Source organism: Oncorhynchus nerka, linkage group LG25, assembly GCF_034236695.1.
Source record: "Oncorhynchus nerka isolate Pitt River linkage group LG25, Oner_Uvic_2.0, whole genome shotgun sequence".
Classification (NCBI taxonomy): domain Eukaryota; kingdom Metazoa; phylum Chordata; class Actinopteri; order Salmoniformes; family Salmonidae; genus Oncorhynchus; species Oncorhynchus nerka.
The window spans coordinates 20,906,761-20,925,621 of record NC_088420.1 but is presented as its reverse complement, the minus strand read 5'-3'; the positions used below and the strand labels follow the sequence as shown (position 1 = coordinate 20,925,621).

General features: G+C 44.0%; 1 protein-coding gene across 1 annotated transcript in view; it reads left to right on the top strand.

The window, feature by feature from the left end:
* LOC115109182 (xyloside xylosyltransferase 1-like) overlaps positions 1-18,861 on the top strand; it is an 80,308-nt gene that overhangs the window by 14,683 nt on the left and 46,764 nt on the right. The gene's annotated exons all lie outside the window — the stretch shown is intronic.

Here is an 18,861-nt window from a genome sequence, read left to right as displayed (position 1 = left end):
TCCTTGATCTGATCTGTAGGCTATGCATCAAAGTAGCCTAATTTGCATTTTTTAAACAAATATAATCTCAGCGTCTGTTCAAACAATAAACTCCCAAAAATTGGATCCTTATTATAGTCCCCACAAAAGTTGTTTTTTATTTAGAAGTAATAACTAGTGATTCCAGGCTATTGGTAAAAACAGCTGTGAGATATGTGCTTTTCCTCCCTGACTATTCTTTGCTTATATGGGAGTGAATACTGAAGCAGCATATCAAAGGGGAATAACATGGTAGGTTACGCTGGGAAATATATTCATATTTAATTATGAATCAGATTATTTCAAATGGCGATGTGGGAAGAAAATCAACTTCAAAATCACTTTATTTTCAAGATTGATGTTTTGGTTTAGCTTTGCATTAAATAAACAACCTATTTTGCATTGATAACCAAATATAATCTCAGCGACTGTTCAATCAATAAACCAAACATTGTAGCCTGATTAGAATCCCCCCCAAAAATAAGTTTAGAAGTGATAACATTATTCTAGGCTATTTTGAAACGTAAAATCAGATGCTGTGTGCTTCTGGGGCGGCAGGTAGCGTTGGACTACATTTACATTTAAGTCATTTAGCAGACGCTCTTATAGTAACCGAAAGGTTGCAAGATCGAATCCCTAAGGTGACAAGGTAAAAATCTGTCGTTCTGCCCCTGAACAAGGCAGTTAACCCACGGTTCCTAGGCCGTCATTGACAATAAGAATTTGTTATCAAATCAAATTGGGATAATATTATAGGTTACACTGGCAAATATACTGTAAGAATATTATTTAATTATAAATTGTATTATTTCACATGGAGATGTCCAAAGTGAAAAGGCTAGCTAGCGTGCAGTGTTTATCCAACTTGCTAGCAAGGGAAGACAGTTAGAGGGACACTTCTTTTGCTTTCACCACAAATGAGAAGACAACAAGAAAACCTCTGTCGCCCCCTTTTGAATGTTTCTATTTGGGAGTCTGGACCGGTGAGGTATCATGCTACCGAAAGGTGAATGTTGTTTTAAAAAATCTGACTCCACCCAGCGCATGCAAGTTCGTAGATCTCAGCACATGAATCTTGTAGTAGAGGGTTTAACCCTCAGTGAGTCATTTTTTAATTTATTTCACCTTTATTTAACCAGGTAGGCTAGTTGAGAACAAGTTCTCATTTGCAACTGCGACCTGGCCAAGATAAAGCATAGCAGTGTGAACAGACAACACAGAGTTACACATGGAGTAAACAATTAACAAGTCAATAACACAGTAGAAAAAAGGGGAGTCTATATACATTGTGTGCAAAAGGCATGAGGAGGTAGGAGAATAATTACAATTTTGCAGATTAACACTGGAGTGATAAATGATCAGATGGTCATGTACAGGTAGAGATATTGGTGTGCAAAAGAGCAGAAAAGTAAATAAATAAAAACAGTATGGGGATGAGGTAGGTGAAAATGGGTGGGCCATTTACCAATAGACTATGTACAGCTGCAGCGATCGGTTAGCTGCTCAGATAGCAGATGTTTGAAGTTGGTGAGGGAGATAAAAGTCTCCAACTTCAGCGATTTTTGCAATTTGTTCCAGTCACAGGCAGCAGAGAACTGGAAGGAAAGGCAGCCAAATGAGGTGTTGGCTTTAGGGATGATCAGTGAGATACACCTGCAGGAGCGCGTGCTACAGGTGGGTGTTGCCATCGTGACCAGTGAACTGAGATAAGGCGGAGCTTTACCTAGCATGGACTTGTAGATGACCTGGAGCCAGTGGGTCTCGCAACGAATATGTAGCGAGGGCCAGCCGACTAGAGCATACAGGTCGCAGTGGTGGGTGGTATAAGGTGCTTTAGTGACAAAACGGATGGCACTGTGATAAACTGCATCCAGTTTGCTGAGTAGAGTGTTGGAAGCTATTTTGTAGATGACATCGCCGAAGTCGAGGATCGGTAGGATAGTCAGTTTTACTAGGGTAAGTTTGGCGGCGTGAGTGAAGGAGGCTTTGTTGTGGAATAGAAAGCTGACTCTTGATTTGATTTTCGATTGGAGATGTTTGATATGAGTCTGGAAGAAGAGTTTACAGTCTAGCCAGACACCTAGGTACTTATAGATGTCCACATATTCAAGGTCGGAACCATCCAGGGTGATGACGCTAGTCAGGCGTGCGGGTGCAGGCAGCGAGCGGTTGAAAAGCATGCATTTGGTTTTACTAGTGTTTAAGAGCAGTTGGAGGCCACGGAAGGAGTGTTGTATGGCATTGAAGCTCGTTTGGAGGTTAGATAGCATAGTGTCCAAGGACGGGCCGGAAGTATATAGAATGGTGTCGTCTGCGTAGAGGTGGATCAGGGAATCGCCCGCAGCAAGAGCAACATCATTGATATATACAGAGGAAAGAGTCGGCCCGAGAATTGAACCCTGTGTCACCCCCATAGAGACTGCCAGAGGACTGGACAGCATGCCCTCCGATTTGACACACTGAACTCTGTCTGCAAAGTAGTTGGTGAACCAGGCACGGCAGTCATCAGAAAAACCGAGGCTACTGAGTCTGCCGATAAGAATATGGTGATTGACAGAGTCGAAAGCCTTGGCAAGGTCGATGAAGACGGCTGCACAGTACTGTCTTTTATCGATGGCGGTTATGATATCGTTTAGTACCTTGAGCGTGGCTGAGGTGCACCCGTGACCGGCTCGGAAACTAGATTGCACAGCGGAGAAGGTACGGTGGGATTCGAGATGGTCAGTGACCTGTTTGTTGACTTGGCTTTCGAAGACCTTAGATAGACAGGGCAGGATGGATATAGGTCTGTAACAGTTTGGGTCCAGGGTGTCTCCCCCTTTGAAGAGGGGGATGACTGCGGCAGCTTTCCAATCCTTGGGGATCTCAGACGATATGAAAGAGAGGTTGAACAGGCTGGTAATAGGGGTTGCGACAATGGCGGCGGATAGTTTCAGAAATAGAGGGTCCAGATTGTCAAGCCCAGCTGATTTGTACGGGTCCAGGTTTTGCAGCTCTTTCAGAACATCTGCTATCTGGATTTGGGTAAAGGAGAACCTGGAGAGGCTTGGGCGAGTAGCTGCGGGGCGGGCGGAGCTGTTGGTCGAGGTTGGAGTAGCCAGGCGGAAGGCAAGGCCAGCCGTTGAGAAATGCTTGTTGAAGTTTTCGATAATCATGGATTTATCGGTGGTGACCGTGTTACCTAGCCTCAGTGCAGTGGGCAGCTGGGAGGAGGTGCTCTTGTTCTCCATGGACTTCAGTGTCCCAGAACGTTTTGGAGTTGGAGCTACAGGATGCAAATTTATGCCTGAAGAACCTGGCCTTAGCTTTCTTGACTGACTGCGTGTATTGGTTCCTGACTTCCCTGAACAGTTGCATATCGCGGGGACTATTCGATGCTATTGCAGTCCGCCACAGGATGTTTTTGTGCTGGTCGAGGGCAGTCAGGTCTGGAGTGAACCAAGGGCTATATCTGTTCTTAGTTCTGCATTTTTTGAACGGAGCATGCTTATCTAAAATGGTGAGGAAGTTACTTTTAAAGAATGACCAGGCATCCTCAACTGACGGGATGAGGTCAATGTCCTTCCAGGATACCCGGGCCAGGTCGATTTAGAAAGGCCTGCTCACAGAATTGTTTTAGGGAGCGTTTGACAGTGATGAGGGGTGGTCATTTGACTGCGGCTCCGTAGCGGATACAGGCAATGAGGCAGTGATCGCTGAGAATCTGGTTGAAGACAGCGGAGGTGTATTTGGAGGGCCAGTTGGTCAGGATGACGTCTATGAGGGTGCCCTTGTTTACAGATTTAGGGTTGTACCTGGTGGGTTCCTTGATGATTTGTGTGAGATTGAGGGCATCTAGCTTAGATTGTAGGACTGCCGGGGTGTTAAGCATATCCCAGTTTAGGTCACCAAACAGAACAAACTCTGAAGCTAGATGGGGGGCGATCAATTCACAAATGGTGTCCAGGGCACAGCTGGGAGCTGAGGGGGGTCGGTAGCAGGCGGCAACAGTGAGAGACTTATTTCTGGAGAGAGTAATTTTTAAAATTAGTAGTTCGAACTGTTTGGGTATGGACCTGGAAAGTATGACGTTACTTTGCAGGCTATCTCTGCAGTAGACTGCAACTCCTCCCCCTTTGGCAGTTCTATCTTGACAGGAAATGTTATAGTTGGGTATGGAAATCTCAGAATTTTTGGTTGCCTTCCTGAGCCAGGATTCAGACACGGCAAGGACATCAGGGTTAGCAGAGTGTGCTAAAGCAGTGAGTAAAACAAACTTAGGTAGGAGGCTTCTGATGTTGACATGCATGAAACCAAGGCTTTTTCGATCACAGAAGTCAACAAATGAGGGTGCCTGGGGACATGCAGGGCCTGGGTTTACCTCCACATCACCTGCGGAACAGAGGAGGAGTAGAATGAGGGTGTGGCTAAAGGCTATCAAAACTGGTCGCCTAGAGCGTTGGGGACAGAGAATAAAAGGGGCAGATTTCTGGGCATGGTAGAATATATTCAGGGCATAATGCGCAGACAGGGGTATGGTCATGACTTGATTATTGAGTGGGCACAGATGGGCTCTCGGATGAGAGACTGAGGAGTGTTTTGCAACTACTCTGTCTCTTTATCTCTCACATGCTCACACTCATACTCATTCTCTCGTTCAATTTCACACACATTCACTCACTCTCTCGTATTTATACCCCTTGACTTATTCCACATGTTGTTGTGTTACAGCCTGAATTCAAAATCTACACACAGTACCCCATAATGACAAAGTGAAAACATGTTTTCACCATATGTCATAAGATCAGTCAGTCAGTTGTCCATTTAGGTCGTAGGAAGCAAAGCTTCAGTGTAAACATGACCCAAAGTGCCTTTAGTGAATGCACCAGAAACACAAGCCTTGGATTCCAAGAAATCCTGAATTCCTATAAGAAGAAACATCCGGGAGAAGATTGCAGCTTGACATTTGCAGACTTCACGGACTGGTGGACTTTTTTATTTTATTTTTCGCAATACTTTTTTGTCATTCACACTAGACTGGTCAACAACACATCGCTCAAGGCTCAGTCAGAGGTCTGAAGAAAAAAATGCAGGCATGAAACACACTCAAAGGAATCAAACGAGGTCTGAGAGAGGAATGATTAAGAATGAATGTGCTGTGTTCCTCTGTCTGATCTGTTGTCACTCTGAGCTTTCACATCTGCCCGGCCAATTTACTGCTTGCCCTTTCAAATAGCAATTGAAGGCTAACGTGAGGTTGAATAGATGTTTTTTCTGTCCATGTTTTCTGCAATTCTCGCTTCAGATTCACCAAGTAGCTTTTCCTTCGTCAGAGGAATTGTTATATCTTCAGAGGGACTGCTGGAGTTTTCACTTCACTTGAAGATAGGCAGTTTGTGTGATTGTGAATGTGATTTTGTGTGTGTGGACCTTATATTTTCTGCACAGTTGAGTGATCGCTAGAATTGCCACAAACGGAGATGTGAGGGAAAGTGGGTCAAGTGCAGTTATTTTATTTATCGTTTTGATGTTTATCATTTATATGAATGTGTTCCAGCTGTTTTGGAAAAGATGTAGCTCTCTGTGGGGGCTATAGATGATTTGTGTTAGGCTTTCTCCCTCTTACCCCAGCCATACGAACTGTTCATTACTCCAACCATACAGAACACTATGGGTAGCATGAGGCAATGCAAATGGGGAAAAATGGCAACCTTGACATTCCAGGTCACAACAATTTCATCATACAATACTGTCACTTGTCAAACATTCAACTCCAAAGTGACTCACAAGTATGTACAGTGAGGGACTGATCAACAGCCTAAATCAAATCCAATGCTATTCGTCACATGCTTCGTAAACAACAGGTTTAGATTAACAGTGAAATGCTTACTTACGGGCCCTTTGTCAACAATGCAGAAAGAAAGAAAATAGAAAAATAATAAATGTAATAATAAATACACAATGAGTAACAATAACTTGGCTATATACACAGGGTACCAGTACTGAATCGGTGTGAAGGGGTTGTCACGACTTCCGCCGAAGTCGGCTCCTCTCCTTGTTTGGGCGGTGTTCGGCGGTCACCGTCATTCTAGCCATCGCCGCTCCATTTTTCATGTATCCATTTGTTTTGTCTTGTTCCCTGCACACCTGGTTTTCATTCCCCAATCAATCTATATGTATTTATTCCTCTGTTCCCCATCATGTCTTTGTGTAAGATTGTTTGTGTTACGTGTGTATTGTTGACACGCCAGACTGGCTTGTTTTTTCCATGTTATTTTTCACGAAGATGTTTATTGTTAAACTTTGCAGTTAGCCTTCAAAATAAAACTATGTCATTGACAGTGATACAAATAGTACAATTATGCCATAATTGAATAGATAATGCTAAACGAGTTCGGAATGTTATATAAAATCAACAAAAGACCATTTGTTAATTTGACAAATCTGTTGAAATCACACTGGATGTGTTATACTTTAGAATTGCATAGGGGGCATACTTATTTCACCATACAGCTTTACCTATGGATTGTGGATCAATGACATGGGGTATCCGTCTACTCAATGGCACCCAGAGAACATTAGCATTGTAGCTCTTGTGTGAATTGAGCCACATTTACTGTCAACCTATGTGTATTGAACACTATTCCAGAGGAAAAACAATATTGCGTGGATCTTTTGGAGTCTGATAACTCTGAGAAGAATGTTGGGAAACATACATTAGGTATTGAGTAGACTGATACCTCATTTCATTGATCCCCAAACCTTAGGTAAAGCTGTACTGTGTAATATGAATATCAATACACACAATAGGCTGACTGCAGATGTGATTTCTCACAGTCCCGCGATAAGAGCTACAATGCTATTATTTGCATAAACTCTTCACAGTTGTGTTCTGTGGGTGTCACAGAGTAGACTGATACCCCATTTCATTGCTTCCCATTCCAACCTTGTTTAACATTATCTAGTCTAAATATGGAATGATTCCACCAATTGTAACCTTCTGCATCACTTTCAAAGAGTTACTTTCATTTTGAAGGCAAACCGCAAATTCTACTATTGTGCCTAATCCTTATTGTGGCTAGCTTCACAACACATAACCCAGTCAAGTCTAGCCTCACTAGCCAGATGAAGCTAGCTGGCTGCTTATAGCGTTCGTTTTCAGCAACAGGGTTAACTTCTTGCATCGAGGCATCCCGGATCCGGGATCGTGACTACAGCCTCAAGCCCATTACCATAACGCAACATTAACTATTCATGAAAATCGCAAATGAAATGAAATCAATATGCCTGCTCTCAAGCTTAGCCTTTTGTTAACAACACTGTCATCTCAGATTTTCAAAATATGCTTCTCAACCATAGCAAAACAAGCATTTGTGTAACAGTATTGATAGCTAGTGTAGCATTTAGCGTAGCATTTAGCGTTAGCATTCAGCAGGCAACATTTTCACAAAAACCATAAAATCATTTACCTTTGAAGAACTTCGGATGTTTTCAATGAGGAGACTCTCAGTTAGATAGCAAATGTTCAGTTTTTCCTGAAAGATTATTTGTGTTGACAAATCGCTCCGTTTTCTGCGTCACGTTTAGCTACGAAAAAAAACTGTATTCAGGATTGTGTAAATCTATCCGCAAGCTCATTAGCATAACACAACGTTAACTATTCATGAACATCGCAAATGAAATGAAATCAATATGCTAGCTCTCAAGCTTAGCCTTTTGTTAACAACACTGTCATCTCAGATTTTCAAAAATATGCTTCTCAACCATAGCAAAACAAGCATTTGTGTAACAGTATTGATAGCTATTGATAGCTAGCGTAGCATTTAGCGTTAGCATTCAGCAGGCAACATTTTCACAAAAACCAGAAAAGCATTCAAATAAAATCATTTACCTTTGAAGAATGTTCAGATGTTTTCAATGAGGAGACTCTCAGTTAGATAGCAAATGTTCAGTTTTTCCAAAAAGATTATTTGTTGACAAATCGCTCCGTTTTCTTCATCACGTTTGGGTAAGAAAAAACCCGAAAATTAAGTCATTAAAACGTGAACTTTTTTCCAAATTAACTCCATAATATCGATAGAAACATGGCAAACGATGTTTAGAATCAATCCTCAAGGTGTTTTTCACATATCTATCGATGATAAATCCTTCGTGGCAGTTGACTTTCTCTTCTGAAGAAATGGAACGCGCATGGACCTAGAGATTACGCAATAATTTCGACACAGGACACCGGGCGGACACCTGGTAAATGTAGTCTCTTATGGTCAATCTTCCAATGATATGCCTACAAATACGTCACAATGCTGCAGACACCTTGGAGAAACGACAGAAAGGGCATGCTCATTCCTGGCGCATTCACAGCCATATAAGGAGACATTGGAACACAGCGCCTTCAGAATCTGGGGCATTTCCTGTATGAAACTTCATCTTGGTTTCGCCTGTAGCATTAGTTCTGGGGCACTCACAGATAATATCTTCGCAGTTTTGGAAACGTCAGAGTTTTTTCTTTCCAAAGCTGTCAATTACATGCATAGTCGAGCATCTTTTCGTGACAAAATATCTTGTTTAAAACGGGAACGTTTTTTATCCAAAAATTAAAAGAGCGCCCCCTATCTCGAAGGAGTTAAGTAGCTGGCTAGCTATTTATTTTCATGAACTGAAGTTAAATTTTAATAGGCGAACAACAAGTGGCTACCTAGCTAATACTTACTCACAAGGATTCCTAAATCATTGCTAAGAATAGTGAACATGACTTCAGTTTCTACTGGTCATTGTTTTCAGGCTGGTTGTATTGGTGCTAGCTAGATACTAAGCTAAAGCTAGCTAGCTACCCCAGAAGTTGCGGTCGAACATATAATGATTTATTACCAACGCGGTATTGTAAACACATCGTTCGTGGCCGGTGTTTGCTTGTTTGCAGACTTTTTTTGTTCAGCTTTGACAGTGCTACTGATAATAGTGGTGCCGCTTGGCTTGCACTTGCAAATTCAGAACACACAATATTCTATAATAGAATGGTGTTCTTTGAGGTGTCAAATTAAAAGCTTATTTAATGCGTCAAATAGTGTTATTGTCAAATAGTGTTATTTAACGTGTATCTTTTTTGACACGCAAAGACCCAGACGGCGTTTCATAGTGTAACTCCGGTACGATAACATCTGAAAAATAGTGCACTTGGTAACGTTAGTGTGTACCGGTGCTCGACCAGTCTTGAAAACCATCATCACCCATGACAGAGAATGGTTGATCGTCATGGGCAATGAATTCCATATCTTGGCGTTAATGGATTTCGCCTTGGAGTTGTCTCGCTGAATTGTTCTTACTTTCAAATGACTGCTCGACTTGTTGACTGCTCGATCTACACAGCAGACATTGTGGGCTAGGTTAGGAATGCTGTGTTGCAAGTGTAGCGCAACATTTTACGTGGCATCATTACATCATGTTATTATACGTTATATAGGTATGCACGGCAGCTTTGACATCGGTTTTTCACATTGACGTTAAACTAGACATCGGGCCGATACCGATGTTGGCCTTTTTAGGCTAATATCGTCCGATTTCAATGTTCACCGATATTTTGTGTATCCCTAGTATCTAGGAATGAAGTGACAAGGCAAAAGGATAGATGATAAACAGTAGCACCAGCATATGTGATAAGTCAAAAAAGTTAGTGCAAAAAGGGTCAATGCAGTGTCGTGATGTGACTTTCATTAATGTGATGACTGTTTATCAAAACAAACTAACTATGTTTAATTGTCACCAATTTAAAAATAATAATAATGTGTTAATCATGTAACAATTAACTCATTCGGAATTTGGGTCACAACGTGAAGTTGTTTAACAAGTTACTATCTTCCGACTTAAACTCTAAAGAGATATAGATGTCTCTTACATCACTAAGTCCTTTATTAAATCATTACCTCATCAGTCTCATTCTGAACATCGTAGACCTCTTGAATTCACAAGAACCCTAATCTTATTGATGAATTAGCAATACACAAATTGGCTTAATTATTTATTTAGTAACTAACTACATAATAACACAGAATACACACACACACAGTATAAGTTATTGATTCGACATAATACAATGCAAACAGGTCCCTAGTGAACTAACAACAGCATGACTGCTTGGTTATAAAAGGGAGGTCAATAGAAATAGAGGGAAAGACAAAGAGATTCAATTTATCGGTGTTACATTTGGAACCTACTCTCAAAGGAATAGTAATACTTGGCACATGAACCACCGCTCATTCGGATAAGATATGCAATGTATATATTTACGCGTAGATATCTTTGTCGTCTCTCTGTTGATCCTTCTATGAGGACGGGGCTGGAGGGGTGTAGGCTATGGTTGTCCACCAGAGGTCACAATGTCCTTAGTTTAGAGCTTCTCTGGTAGTGAAGTGGTTGTTAGAACAAATACTTTAGATGCAGCAACACTTGTCTGAGATGGGGGGATTCTCCTTCCCGCCTTGTTTTTAGTCAAAGTTCTTGACTACTTTTACTTCTTGACAGCTGCAGACTGTCAAATGTTCTGCTCTAGTCTTTATCTTCTTCATTCGTGTTGAGAGTTTCAGAGTTTCTAACTATTTCAACATGTAGACAACGGTTTCACGTCTTGTAGTTTGATTTTTGATTTGATTCGATTTTTGGTGGTCTCAATGAATGGCTATTCAGGGTTCAGCTCCCGACCACTTTACACACCAGTAGTAACAAAATGGTGTACTGGTGTCACCATTTTCAGCCGTGTAGCCACCAATCCACGCTGTCTGGTCTGGTAGTTTCAACCATTCGTAATGTCCAGCTCACACCGCACATCTGCTTTGTCTAATGTACATTCCGTTAGTGAGTCCTTTTTAAGCATTCTGGCCAAAGGGGCGTTCCGTCATGCTGACACAAACTGAGCTCACATAGGCATGACTACTGACTGTGCATAACTTATATAAAAAACAATTATCTCATTAGAAAACTAAAATCACATTTCTATCTTTAAAAAAATACTCTCATGGCCTCCCGAGTGGTGCAGTGGTCTAAGGCACTGCATCGCAGTGCTAGCTGTGCCACTAGAGATTCTGGGTTCGAGTCCAGGCTCTGTCGCAGCCGGCCGCGACCAGGAGGCCCATGGGGCGGTGCACAATTGGCCCAGCGTCGTCCGGGTTAGGGTGGGTTTGGCCGGCAGGGATATCCTTGCCTCATCGCACGCTAGCGACTCCTGTGGCGGGCCTGGCGCAGTGCACGCTAACACGGTCACCAGGTGTTCGGTGTTTCCTCCGACACATTGGTGCGGCTGGCTTCCCGGTTGGATGGGCATTGTGTCAAGAAGCAGGGTGGCTTGGTTGGATTGTGTTTCGGTGGACACATGGCTCACGACCTTCGCCTCTCCCGAGTCCATACGGGAGTTACAGCGATGAGACAAGACTGTAACTACTACCAATTGGATACCACCAAGTTGGGGAGAATTTAAAAATAGTTTTTTTTAAATACTCTCATACTTAATAATTTATGTTATACAACATTTAGATGTAAACTTGACAAATAGAATGCGTACCCTTTCCAAGTAAGTTATTTCGTTATACCATCAGTAATGACATCACAAAATAATAAACAATATGACAGGATTATTCTTTCTATCTCCATAGACCATTCTTAACATTCCTATCTTCTTAAGGCTAGGGGGCACTAGTTTCACGTCCAGATGAAGTGTGCCCAAAGTTAACTGCCTGCTACTCAGGCCCAGAAGCTAGGATATGCATATGCTAGGTTTGGATAGAAAACTCTAATGTTTCTAAAACTGTTAAAATTCTGTCTGTGAGTATAACATAACTTATTTGGCAGGCGAAACCCAGAGGACAAACCATCCAGGATTTTTTTTTTTGAGGTCACTCTCTTTTCAATGGGTTTTCTATGTGGATCTAGATTTCTAAGGCACTTGCTTGCAGTTCCTATCGCTTCCTCTAGATGTCAACAGTCTTTAGAAATTGGTTGATGTTTTTACTTTGAGAAATGAAGAAGTAGCCATTTCCTATCTGGGTGGATAGCGAAGTGTACTGTTGTGGTTGGGGCGCACGACCTGAAAGCTCGCTCCACTTTGTTTTCGTCCGGTACTGAACACAGTTTATTCCGTCTTAAATTTGATAGATTATTTACGTTTAAAAATACCTAAAGTTGGATTAGGAAAGTTGTTTGGATCAAGTTTACAGGTAACTTATTAGATACTTTGTAGTCATGTTGCGCGAGTTGGAACCGGTGTATTTTCTGAGTCAAACGCGCCAAATAAATGGACATTTTGGGGATATAACGACAGAATTTACCAAACAAAAGGACCATTTGTGATGTTTAATGGACATATTGGAGTACCAACAGAAGAAGATCTTCAAAGGTAAGGCATGAATTATATCGTTGTTTCTGACTTTTGTGTCGCGCCTGGCGGGTTGAATTATGATTTTCATGTGTTTGTTTGATGGGGTGCTGTCCTCAGATAATAGCATGGTTTGCTTTCGCCGTAAAGCCTTTTTGAAATCTGACACTGTGGCTGGATTAACAAGAAGTTCATCTTTCAACCGATGTATAACACTTGATTTCTGAATATTTATTATGAGTATTTCTGTTTTTGAATTTAGCGCCCTGCTATTTCACTGGGTGTTGTACGGGATTGGCGCGTGAAGGGATCACTAAGAAGTTAAGAATATTGTTCCAAAGTTCATTCTTTGGCCGTTAGAGTTTTTGGCGGCAAAAGTCATCTGTAGACAAAGACATTCCTTTGATTGGTACTGAAAGGCAGAGAGGGGAAGTTTCCCTCCCCCTAATTTATGACAGGGTGTGAAGTTGTCATAAACCGGCCCAGCTCCCCCCTCTCTTGTGGCTGTCAGCCATTTGCCGAGCTGGCATCTTTGATCCTCAGCAAGCAGAGAGTCATGACAACAGATAGCCCTAGTAGCTGTTTGGTTACCTTGAACTATTTATCAGTCTTATGACTTGGGGGTAGAAGCTGTTCAGGGTCCTGTTAGTTCCAGACGTGGTGCATCGGTATCACTTGCCGTGCTATAGTATAGAAAACAGTGTATGACTTGGGTGGCTGGAGTCTTTGACAATTTTGGGGGATTTCCTCTGCCACCGCCTGGTATAGAGGTCCTGGATGGCAGGGAGCTCAGCTCTAGTGAGTTGCTGGGCTGTATGCACTACCCTCTGCAGCGCCTTGCGGTTGGATGCCAAGCAGTTGCCATAACAAGTGGTGAATCAGCCAGTCAAGATGCTATCAATGGTACAGTTGTATACATTTTTGAGGATCTGAGATCCTATGCCAAACCTTTTCAGCCTCCTGAGGGGGAAGAGGCATTTTCGTAACCTTTTCACAACTGTGTTGGTGTGTGTGGACCATGATAGATCCCAAGTAAAGTGGACACCAAGGAACTTTTAAAGCTCTCGACCCGCTACACTGATGAGAATGGGGGCTTGCTCGGCCCTCCATTTCCTGTAGTCCACAATCAGCTCCTTTTGTGTTGCTGTCAGGTCTCTGACCTCCTCCCTATAGGCTGTCTGATCAGCATAATAATGGTGTTGGAGTCATGCGCACCCACGCAGTCTTGGGTGAATGGGGAGTATAGGAGGGGACTGAGCACAGATCCCTGAGGGGCCCCCATGTTGAAGGTCAGCGTGGCGGATATGTTGTTGCCTACAATCACCACTTGGGAGCTGCGCTTCAAAAAGTCCAGGATCCAGTTGCGGAGGGAGGAGTTCAGTCCCAGGGTCCTTAGCTTAGTGATGAGCTTGGAGGGCACTATGGTTTTGAATGCTGAGCTGTAGTCAATGAACAGTATTCTTCCATAGGTGTTCCTCTTATCCAGGTGGGAGAGGACAGTTTGGAGTTCAATAGAGATTGCATAATTTGTGGATCTGTTGGGGCGTTATGCGAATTTGAGTGGGTTAATGTGAGCCATGACCAAACCCAAATGGAATCTGCAGGGATTATTTCTATTTTCTGCAGCGATTTATGCTGAAAATCTATACAATTGAAGTCGGAAGTTTACATAACCTTTAGGTTGGAGTCATTAAAACTCGCTTTTCAACCACTCCACAAATTTCTTGTAAACAAACTATAGTTTTGGTAAGTTGGTTAGGACATCTACTTTGTGCATGACACACAAGTAATTTTTCCAACAATTCTTTACAGATAGATTATTTCACTTATAATTCACTGTATCACAATTCCAGTGGGTCAGAAGTTTACATACACTATGTTGACTAGTGTATGTAAATTATTCTGACATTTCACATTCTTAAAATAAAGTGGTGATCCTAACTGACCTAAGACGGGGAATTTTTACTCTGTTGAAATGTCAAGAATTGTGAAAAACTGAGTTTAAATGTATTTGGCTAAGGTTTATGTAAACTTCTGACTTCAACTGTAATTGAATAACATTGGGAACATGGTTTAATGTAAATAAATGCTTATGGAACCTATGGTTATCAATGAACCTTCGGTTGTCCTTCTACTAAATCACAGTCAAAAATAACCTCTACATTGACTCAACCTTTAATTATTTTATCGTAAACTTTACCTTATGGAAAAATATTATAGATAAATAAGTAGAGCGTCATCAGCAAAGTGCAAAGGCATATAAATACAAATAATACATTGATGGATCCATCTATAAATACATAAATACCAAATTGATTAGATTACCAATTCTGTCTTCGTTCCATTCATCATTCATTAACTATTATCAAATTGCTTCAAACCAAAACATAGAAAGAGTGGTGGGTTTGGGGGGGGGTGACTGACATGCATTTTAGTGTTCAATGCTATTATACTAGCATTTGATAATGTGAGATAAGTCTCTGTACATCCACTGAGGTCGTGGGAGGCACAGATGTATCGCCACAATGTGAGCTAAGGCCGGCATACTGTCCTGGCTAGCTGCCCACCAGTCCACTGCACTCACTTCAATAGCTTCTGCCTTGTCGATGCCCATGCATGGTGCATTTGGAAAGTATTCAGACCCCTTGACTTTTTCCACATTTTGTTATGTTACAGCCTTATTCTAAAATTGATTACATAAAAAATACATTATTTACATACGTTTTCACATCCTTTGCTATGAGTGTCACGGCCGTCGAAAGAAGTGGACCAAAGTGCATTGTGGTGAGGGTACATTTTCCTTTTATTTAAAATTTCGCCAACAAACGAAGAAACAACCGTGAAGCTTACAGGGCTATAGTGCCACTAACAAAAGTCCACTTCCCATACTGACAAAAGGGGAAAAGGCTGCCTAAGTATGATTCCCAATCAGAGACAACGAATGACAGCTGTCCCAGATTGAGATCCATACCCGGCCAAAACAAAGAAATACAAAAACATAGAACATAGAACGCCCACCCAAATCACACCCTGACCAAACCAAAATAGAGACATAAAAAGCTCTCATAAAAAAAACTGAACCTATAGGGGAGGGTCTGGGTGGGCATCTATCCGCTGTGGTGGTGTGGGACGTAGACCCCGCTCCACCTCTGGCTCACCCCACTTTGGTGGCGCCTCTGGTGTGGGGACCCTCGCCGCCGACCCCGGACTGGGGACCCTCTCTGCGGGCCCCGGACAGGGCACCCTCGCTGCGTGCCCCGGATTGGTGACCCTCGCTGCGGGCCCCGGACTGGGCACCCTCGCTGCGGGCCCCGGACTGGGCACCCTCGCTGCGGGCCCCGGACTGGGCACCCTCGCTGCGGGCCCCGGACTGGGCACCCTCGCTGCGGGCCCCGGACTGGGCACCCTCGTTGCGGATCCCGGACTGGGCACCCTCGTTGCGGGCCCCGGACTGGCCCGTGGAGCAGGCCCCGGACTGGGCACCCTCGCAGCGGGCCCCGGACTGGGCACCCTCGCTGGAGACCCCGAACTGGCCCGTGGAGCAGGCACAGGACTGGGAACCCTCGCTGCGGGCGCCGGACTGGGCACCCTTGCTGGAGGCCCCGGACTGGCCCGTGGATCAGGCACCGGACTCACCAGGCTAGGGAGACCTACTGTAGGCCTGGTCCTTGGAGGAGGCATGGGATGAACCAGGCTGGGGAGACCTACTGGAGGCCTGGTCCGTGGATGAGGCTGTGGGGGAGCACTGCAGATCTGGTGCGTAGCCTTGGCACCACTCTTCCAGGCTGAATTCCCACTCTAGCCCGGCACCTCCAGAGCGCAGGCACAGGTCGAACCGGGCTGTGGGGGAGCACTGGAGCTCTGGTGCTTAGCACTTGCACCGCTCCTCTTGGCTGCATGCCCACTTTAGCCCGGCACGTGCGGGGAGCTGGAACAGGCCGCACTGGGTTCTCCTGGCGAACTGGGGAAACTGTGTGTAGAGCCGGCGCAGGACTCACCGGGCTGTGGAGGCGCACTGGAGGTCTGGAGCGCCATGCTGGCACGAGACGAGAAGGGCTGGGGAGGTGCACAGGAGGCCAGGTGCGTGGGGCTGGCACAGTCTTCACCAGACGGCTAGCACGCACCTAAGGACGAGTATGGAGAGCTGACTCAGGTGACATCAAATCGAGGACACGCTCCGTAGGGCGAATGTCGTGCCTCATGCACCAACACAGCAGCTCTCTCATAGCTCTCTCCTCCAATCTCCCCATCAACTCCTTCACTGTCTCTGCTTCGCTCCCTTCGCTCCGCTCCAATTTCACCCCGGCTGGCTCTCGTTCCATCCTCGGCACCGCCAAAAATGTATGCAGCATTAAAGGTCCCCAAGAACACAGTGGCCTCCATCATTCTTAAATAGAAGAAGTTTGGAACCAGCAAGACTCTTACTAGAGCTGGTCGCCCGGCCAAACTGTGCAATTAGGTGAGAAAGGCCTTGGTCAGGGAGGTGACCAAGAACCGGATGGTCACTGGAAAATCTCTAGAGTTCCTCTGTGGAGATGGGAGAACCTTCTCTCCAGCACTCTACAAATAAGGCCTTTATGGTAGAGTGGCCAGACAGAAGCCACTCTTCAGTAAAAAGCACATGACAGCCCGCTTGGAATTTGCCAAAATGCACCTAAAGGACTCTCAGACCATGAGACAAAAGATTCTTTGGTCTGATGAAACCAAGATTGAACTCTTTGGCCTGAAACCCGGCACTATCCTTACGGTGAAGCGTGGTGGCAGCATCATGTTGTGGGTATGTTTTTCAGCGGCAGGGACTGGGAGACTAGTCAGGATCGATTGCAAGATGAACGAAGCAAAGTACAGAGAGATCCTTGATGAAAACCTTCTCCACAGTGTTCAGGACCTCAGACTGGGGCGAAGGTTCATCTTCCAAATGGACAATCGCCCTAAGCAGCACACAGCCAAGTTAATGTAGGAGTGGCTTCGGGACAAGCCTCTGAATGTCCTTGAGTGGCCTAGACAGAGCCCGGACTTGAAACCAATCAAACATTTTTGGAGAGACCTGAAAATAGCTGTGGAGCAACACTCCCCATCCAACCTGACAAAGCTTGAGAGGATCTGCAGAGAAGAATGGGAGAAACTCCCCAAATACAGGTGTGCCAAACTTGTAGTGTCATACCGAAGAAGACTCAAGGCTGTAATTGCTGCCAAAGGTGCTTCAACAAAGAACTGAGTGAAGTGTCTGAATACTTATGTCAATGTGATATAATAAATGAGCAAAAATGTCTTAACCTGTTTTTGCTTTGTAATTATAGGGTATTGGGTGTAGATTGAGGGGGGGAAACTATTTAGTACATTTTAGAATAAGGCTCTAACGTAACAAAATGTTGAAAAGTCAAGGGGTCTGAATACTTTCCAAATGCACTCTATCTGTGCCACTCCTCTGCAGACACCTGGCTCAGAGAAGGGATGGCATGGACATAGTTCTAAATGTCGTTTTATTGCGCAAACCACCTGGGCTGGCTCTAGAACAGTTAGTGACTTGACCAGGTGAAGGCAGAGGTGCTTGTCCAGCACAGTCTGCAGCTTTATTGAGCACGCTGCCATGGCATACTGGAACAATTCAGTGCAGGAGAGCCTGTCTTTCTCTGGAAGCTGCCCCAGCAGCTCAGTTGTTTGAGGGCGTCAGCCATACTCAAACTGCATTTGCAGGTCCTCCAGCTTGCTGGTGATGTTGTGAGCTGTTGGCACAGAGGTCTCCTCCAGCTTTGTCAGGTTAGCCACTATCTCCACACTATGATCCACAATGAATAGTGCCTGTGCCTTCAGCTGGGCTTTGTGTTCCCTCAGCAGCGCACAAAGTCCTGGGCACACTTCACAGTTTCTGGTAAGTTCATAGTGAAGTCGGTGAACACATCCATGTACTCTGTCAGGTACTCCACAGCACATATCCAAGAGCCCCACATGGTCTGCACAGTATACACAGGCATCACAAGAGAATGGCCATTTTTCAGAATGAATGGTCTCATGATCTTAGGTGCCCAATAATGTTTGTACTATGTTTTGTGCTGCTGACATGTTGTGTTGTACCATGTTGTTTTTATTTTGTGTTGCTACCATGCTGCTACCATGCTGTGTTGTCATGTGTTGCTGCCTTGCTATGTTGTTGTCTTAGGTCTCTCTTTATGTAGTGTTCTCTTAGATCTCTCTTGTTGTGGTGTGTGTGTTGTCCTATATTTAAAACGTTTTTATTTTTTTATTTTAATCCCAGGCCCCCATCACCGCAGGAGGCCTTTTGCCTTTTTGTAGGCAAATCATTGTAAGAATATGTTCTTAACTGATGTTCCTAGGTAAATAAAGGTTAAATAAAAAATAAAGGTCCAGACGATGCTGGGGTGCTTGACAGAACACCTTCTTCACCAGAGCACACAGCCTGTTCACGCCCTCAAATACCTCTGGAGAAACCTCCATCACCAGGCTCAGGAGATGGGCAAAGCAGGTGACGTGTCTAGAGTTTT